This window comes from Genypterus blacodes, unplaced genomic scaffold (assembly GCF_046128005.1).
Source record: "Genypterus blacodes isolate CSIRO-AG114 ecotype Tasmania unplaced genomic scaffold, CSIRO-AGI_Gbla_v1 ptg000067l_1, whole genome shotgun sequence".
Lineage (NCBI taxonomy): Eukaryota > Metazoa > Chordata > Actinopteri > Ophidiiformes > Ophidiidae > Genypterus > Genypterus blacodes.
In genome coordinates this window covers 4,910,041-4,918,084 of record NW_027466879.1, presented here as the reverse complement: position 1 = coordinate 4,918,084, position 8,044 = coordinate 4,910,041, and positions in this window count along the sequence as shown.

The window sequence follows — 8,044 nt, the reverse complement described above, 5'->3', positions numbered from 1 at the left end:
ATTATTTTCATTCATACTTTGTACTCGTTAATACTTTCCAATAAAGCTAAAAATACTTTTGTCATAGCATCAGCAACTACAGTTCATAAATGGAGATTTGTGACATTAAATAATGACATTTCATCTGTCTTGCACAGCAGGACTGGTGTAACTGGCTGGTGTTGTTGAAATACCGTATGAAAAACATGCCATCACAATGTGTTGAACGTCACCAGAGCTGGTTGAAAAGGTCCTCAAACTGCAGCATCAAGCTGTTTGAGCTTAGTGCTGCTGAGATCAAAAAACAAAAAACTTTCCCGAAGCATGTCCTTACATGTGTGTGGGTGTGGGTGTGGGTGTGGGTGTGTGTCTTTATTTACAAAGGGGATGAGAAACAATATAGAAAGCCAATATCCTGTCTTGAACTGGGATATTTTTCTTATTCATCAAGATAAATGTTTGACAGTCCCTCACTATAGAAAATGCACACAACACACTGGAGCAGCTTTATTCAACAATCGTTTTGGTTAATTGCAGCTCAATATGGTCTGAGTTTAATGAGAGCAGTTTCCGTTACAAAATGGTAACATATCTTGTTTGAAAAACGAATATACTTTGTCTCTCTTACAGAAAATTGAATGTTCTGTGCCTAGTCTCAAATGTTTGACCTTGTTACTGTATGTCATTCCAATTAATCAGCCAGAATCAATGCTTCATCAATATCTTGGTGATGAATTGCTTTGCTGCCTTTACTGTATAACAGGTAATCAACTTCCACAGGCAAGGCTTAGTGCTGCCAACTGCCACAAAACTTGAGAAGACTTTTGCACGACTCTAAATGCCTCTTTGCCACTGAATAAACAATTACAACATATGATTAATTAAAGTAATTAGATGGGAAGGTGGATTTCACAGTATCGACTTTCTCCTTCACCCAGGCCGACTGTTTTAATTGGTCACGTTCTCTCATGTGTTTTTATGGCTTATTCGTAGCTGTTATAACAATGGTAAATGCATTTATAGGCAACAAAAGGTTTTTATTGTGGTTGATAAATGGCGAGATTTGATCATGACATCACTTTGTTCCGCATCGGGTTTTAATGATGCAATTAAGGTAATACAAGTTCATAATTTGTCAATTTTTCTAGGTTATATTGTTCAGCTGTCATGGTTACATTCTTAAGTCAAGGCCAGTCAACAGTATTTCTATAGCCCAATATCACATACAATGTCTCAAACTGCTTTTACAAGCCCACAATAGAAGAAACCATGGGAGAGGCAATTCCAAGAGATTGGCCCTCCCTGAACCAACATACAGAGGTTAAGAAGGTGTTTTGTTCTCAGTGTGTAGCAGAATCAGAACCTAGTCTACGAAAAATGACCCATGGATCAACACCAATGCTGTCAACCAAAAGCAGAACCATCACAAAGGCGGTCTAGCATGAAAATGAGCAGGCTTTGTTGAATGTGTTGATTCAAATGTATTCAAATCTAACTGGTAGATGCTGCAACATCCTCATTTGACTGCAGAACAAACAAATCTAGTGGTGACTGCACTTTACAGGACTTCTGCTTCTGCAATCAATCCTAGTTAACAGTATCAAATAGCAATGCCATGACTTTCCTCAATCCAACATGATCCTCAGGTTGACCCCTTACCGTGATTGTTGATTGAAGTGTTTGATTTAGATACTGTGACTTCTGTGAGGCATTGAACAAGCTTTATATATATCAGAAACAGCTGGAAAAGGGGTCAACCAGACAAAGACACCCACAGCTTTTCCACATGACTGGTCACGGCCGCATAATCCTGTCTGAAGGGACGGCCCTGTGTGTTTCAGAAGGAAGCCAAAGGGCAACGTAGGGATGACTTCAATCAGGTTCTTGAACTCATCGTGAACCCAAGGTAAGGCTTAGGCTTAATAAAAGGAAGAGGAAAATGAGGAGTTAAGGAAACACTGATGTTGGACATTGATGTCAAGCCTGTTTTCGTTTTGGCTTTTGCGTCCTGCACGTGATTCACAAAATAACATGCTGCACACCCAGCTTAGTCATCTGCCCTCCCACCTCTCCCTCTCTCTCTCTCTCTCTCTGGCTTTGCGTCCTGCACATGATTCATAAAATAACATGCTGAACACCCAGCTTAGTCATCTGCTCTCCCACCTCTCTCTCTCTCTCTCTCTCTCTCTCTCTCTCTCTCTCTCTCTCTCTCTCTCTCTCCCCCTCCCTCTTCCAGGAAAGTCTATCTGAAATTACATTAAATTCTTAATGGCGTAGACAGCAAGTAATTACTATCAGTCACAGCCCGATCACGTTTCCAGATTGGCTTTATTGTACTGTCCCTGCCTGAAATCAAACAAATAAAGACACAATGAGAGGCCCGGGTTGGGTTACACGGGTCGTCTGAATGGGACAGGCTACGTTTCCCAAGTTATGACATTAAATACGACCCCCTCCCCCATACACACAAACACACACTTTGTTCAGCAGCTTCAATAATGCATCTCCATATTCTCCCGCTGAAAATCACTGTCTTTGATCTAAAACATCTTTCAATTGCGTTGATGCAACAAAACATAATCCAGTCACTCTCTTTTGATTCTATGAAGATTCTGTTACTAATTTCCTTTATTACTCCACCTCTATATTTTACTCTCAGTTTCATCTAGTGTAATTGCAACAAAACAGAGCCTTGCTGCCATAGAGGAATTCACTGCAGCAACTTAAATTCTTCCGTGCGTGCGAAAGAATTGAATGCCTTCCTTGTCTGTCAGGGACTGTAACACTATTCCCACCATGAGAATGTTCTCTGGGTCTCATTTTAACAATTTCTGTTCCCGCAGACACCAAAAGTAATGCATCAAGGTTTAACAAATGTGCTGTATAAGATTTCCCAATGGCACAAATTAAAGCGCATTTGACAGTACTTACTGTAAAATCTATGCAATGGAGGTCATATGGGGACATAAGAGTAAAAACGCTGAGATAGTGTGGCTTTGTTTTGCCTTCATTTCATTTGTTTACCAGAGTGAAATTCTTGTCCCCAATTCCACTATCTTGACTGTAGAGTGGATTCCAGTACATTGAAAGTTCAATGTCCAAAACAGCTTTGTGTGTTTTACGAGGCAAAAAGTTCACAGTTGTGTGTAAATATTTTAAATGTCTTTGTGAAGATATTGTTTTTATCAACAACACTGAGCAAATTCACAGAAGCAATTTATTAAACTGCTTTGGCAATAAAGTTTGTGATACAACATAACATAGCTTGGATGAGGGGATTTTTGGGCGTTACAGCGTTATTTGCACTTTGGACACTTAATGCTGTGTCAGGATTCTGGTATTCCGTGTTGCACAACAGAACTTCAGGTCAAAAAGTTACCAGAAAATCAAAACCATCCCCTCTTTCCTTTGGTCACACATTTCTGCATTTTAAATGGTAAAAAGTTGACATCCAAGCAGTCCTTCTACCAGTCACTGCTTTGAGCAATAGTGTGCTTTAATCACATATAGATTTGATTAGTTTCTGTACTTTACTTGTGCATACTTGAGTTCAATGGGAGTAGGAGATAGTTTTCCAAAAGTACACTAATGAGTAGAGCCTTATTGATCAATTATGCTGTCTGGCCATTTGATAAGGAGGCTGCTATAACTTCATTTTTCTCAAAGAGTGTTTGGATGGTTTCCCCTCACTCATCCCTCTCCAGGCTTTGAAGAAACCACAATGGGACTGATCGTTTTTTAGTCTCATGAATCTTTTATCTAGCCATGCTGTAATGAAACACAAGCTGATGAATGTATAAAAACTATACTAATACTAGTTATTTTTCTTCACTAAGGAAAGTTCTGAGTTTCCTCCTAAAGCTTCTTTTTAATCAAGATATTGGAGTGACAAATTAAGGGATGGCGATGACTTTTTAAACACATTCCTTTTAAGTCAAGTCACAGAATCCAGTTTCAAATGCATCTGCAGAGTAATAGAACACTTTGTTGCTGTAAACTTGCCTTGGGTCTTGGAAGGACGACACAGCCATTCTTGTATAATTATGAATCATTTATGTTCCACAGAAAGGCTTCGTGCTGCATCACCATACATTAGTAAGAATTGTTGTAAATGCAAAGTAAACATATATTTCAGAACAGCACTGTAATATTGTCATGATAAATGCCATTAGTTTCATCAGTACAGCAGTATCATCATTACTAATTCAGCTCTCTGCGTCTTTTAGATGCTAATTAATGTATTCTAAGCCATTCTACTTCTTATTTCCTCTCAGCCTCTCAACCTCTCAACCTCTCAACCTCCTGGTAATCAGAATCAACATTCCCTGCTGGTGTCACATACAAGTTTCATTAACAGCATCTTAATATTGATTTACGCCTCAATCACAGTCGCTGAATTAAACATGGATAAACAAAGTATTTCCGTTAAAGGAGTGATTAAGTCATGAATATGTTGTTGTACTGAATTAATGTTGTTTTCTTCTTTTCAGTTTTTCCTGGATTCATGTAGGCTGTGGCTGTTTGGTGTGCCTTTTATTTGACAATTATTCAGTGTACTTCACCTTAAAGTGTATTATTTTCCAAAACAAGTTGCTCCATCCTTCTCCAGTCAAAGAAACTTAGGAGGGCCCTCACCACCCCACCTCCCCAACCCCACCCCCAGAAAAGAAGCATAAATGGCTATAAAAGGAGATTGCCCAGTGTGGTCTGACTGTCTGACTGTCTGACTGTCTGACCAGCCTGTACACACAGACTAAGTTAATGGTGTGCCGCATGAGTGCATCTTGTTAATATCAGCCACTAATGCATTTCAGGGAGCCATTTCTCCTGTCAAGGGAAACCAAGTCTGCAAACCTAATTTGGTGAGGAAAATTTCTAATGGCTTTTGTCAGAGAGAGGGAAAAACTCTCATACTTTCTCTCCTTTAATTGAGACTGATCAGTGATCTCCCACAGCTTAATTGAAAGGGAAAGAAAAGCATGTTTGGAATGTATGCAGGATTACAGAAACACAAACATAGGTGTCATGTACGCTTATCCGCCTGCGTAATCTCAAAGCCTGTTGACGAAGATCTCGTCCTGATCTCCAAAACTGAAAATAGGAGAACAGATGGACTGAAAGACAATTGGCGTGTGATACAGAGAGAATAACAATAAAAGGACAAGAAGGAGGTAAACCTTAATCGTTTCCTTTCTGCTGCTGTTTATGTTCTCTCCCATGACAACCACAGGCAAAGCACCAGTGAAGGAGACACATACAGTGAAGGCAAGACAGAATTGGAGGAAAGGTTGGATAAAGGACAGAGACAGATGGACACAGAGATAAGTGCTCAACAGTTCAGCCGCGTCCATTCACTCATCTATCGTGGTATATGAGTTACGCAATTCAAACCCATCTGTTTTTTTTCAAACCGAAACATTGATTAAAACTCCTTTTATAGTTGAGATTTTCCTTCACTCCCCCGCAGTTACAAGCTCACTGTCGGATTCAGCGGTTTGTGTGCATACAGGCATGGAATTGAAGTGTAGTAATCGAAAGGTGAAAGAAGCATGGGGGTGTGATTGTTAGGTCACTGTTTCAAATCCCTGGGCTGGTGACCTGGGTGTAGAAACTGAATGGATATTGTTTTCCATCCTCTGCAAGTGGTTGGTGAAAATACAATTTCTAATACGAGGTCCCCTGAGTTTGTATGTGCAGCTTTACAAATTTGCAGTACAGCATTTCGGCAAAAGGGAAAATAACATGTTCAGCAAACCGTGCCTGTAGAGTACAACTGGGGTGTAAGTAAATAAGCTAAATTCATTTAAATGAGCTTAACCTCATTTATATTGTGGAAACAATGACTGGTCTTGTGTAAATGAGTCCTTTATTATAGGTTTGGATAATTACTCAAAATCCCCTTGTTTTTTGTATTTTTCTGCTGTAAGCCTCCACGTATGATTTGAACACACTTTGTACAATGTTGTGTTGGAGCTCCACCTCCTACAACCTTTTATTTTTGGGTCTTGTCGGCTCCCGGCTGTTACTGACCTCTTCCCTCTTCCTGTGTGCCCCTGTGGGAGAGGTGGGTGACATTTTCCCCCGCCATTAATGAAACTTTCAAATCTTTAATAATCCTGTGTTTTGAACGTTTAATGTGCAACATTTTTCAGTGTACATTATTTTATTACACAGCCGCACCATGTTATGAGTTCTCTTTAGAGTATAACCTCATAAATGGTGATTGCCCGACTAAAGTTTCCAGCGTGGGCGTGTGATGAGCCGCGTTAATTCAAGTTTATATTCCACTGGTCACTTGATGTGGAGGGTTTATTTCTGTGTTTGTCAGGTATGGTGCTCTTTGGTTTCTTGTTTTTGTTCTTTGTTTTATTTAATGCAAATATGCGAGCACTAGGCCAGCCAGCTTGAATTTATGTTTGACGTTCCCCTTTTTCTCGTGTTCCCTTGTGGAAGAGGAGCTGGAGGTCACTCGATGTGGAGGGTTTTTTTCTGTGTTTCTGTGTTTGCCAGGTCACCTCCAGTAAATGCCAGAGCCCTCTCTCGCTCTATCTCCTACACATACTTGCAAAGCATCAAAGCCATCGTGCATATTACTGTTCTAATGTGATGGTAGCAGATGTTAATCCACTATAATTACTGTGGATCGTTAGGATTTTTGCAATGCTTTGCAAGGCTGTGGGCAAATACCAATGAAATGCAACAGGCAATTGTCCTTTGAATGTTGTGTAATGCCTGTTACTTTACAGCCATAATTATTATTTGTTTGAGGACAGCAGTTTGTTTTGTACTGCATTTTCCATTTCAGGTTCAACCGGTTTAAAGAGCAGCAGGGCTCCACTTACTTGCTGCTGGTGCTAAATAAAACTACTGGTCAAGAGAAAGACATTGTTGTTGGTTTGTACAGCATGCTGGCACGGAACATTAACATGTTTGGTCTGCTTGTTTGAAGGTGAGATCGTTCAGCTCAGGTCACCAATAGAACCAATTTGCTGTTGGATAAAACATTTTTTGCATTCTTTCACAAAAACACTCACACATTCTTTTAATTTTATTCTGTCACAGATTGTTTTTACCAAGCCCCAAAAGTGAAGTAAATAAGTGAAGTGGATAATATTTTGACAAGTATCTTGTGGGCACTGACCACCAGATAATATGATGCACAGTGGAAAATTAGCCAGTGCCTTTCCAGTGCAAATGCTTTGTGTGACTGTGAGGTTTGTATTTGGGATTACATAACAGTCACATGGCAGGGACACATGCATGTTTTTCATGCTTCCATACTGTGCTACCATGGTCCTTTCTCACCCTTCAAAAAATACATACTGTACATTCCCATACAGGTGGAAATAAATAACATTTCATTTGCTGTATAAGCTTCTTAGGGGGAGATAAACCATATGCCATCATCATCTGATCAAAAGAATGTGGCTGCAAAGCAAATTGTCCACAATCATGGGATTCGAGAGATTGCATTGGATAAAACCAACTTTAATGGGCACTTACAACACATTGGACCCTAATTTGGTGATTGGCAGAGAAAGACCTTTTATGCCGTCGAGGTGATATTTTTTTTTACTGTGCAAAACGTTATTGTCACACTTGATTATACAGAAGTTGGCAGAGTAATTTAGGTGTTCCTTTATTTTTGCCTGCATGACCTGCCTTTGTACATGAAATCAGAGTGGCCATGTTCTGTGATATATTTGTCTCTGCAATGCGGTGGAGACATACACAATTATACTGTACTAAACGACAAACCTCTTAAATCTGTACAAATTCGTGAACAAGGTTACATCAATAAGGTAGCGTGTGGACTAGATTAGATTATTTGAGGACTCTTAACAACTGCTTATTAAATGTGTGAAGGACGTCCCAGCAATAATTTAACACTTACTTACTTAAGTACTGCCCATCAAAGGATCAGAGGACTAGCATGTGCATTGCATAACAATTTTCCTCGTCATTGAATGGGATTATTATTAAGAGATGTGTTTATATTACTTTACTAAATTATTGCCACTTGTGGCTACATACAGTATATTTACATATATATGTAAATTGCAAA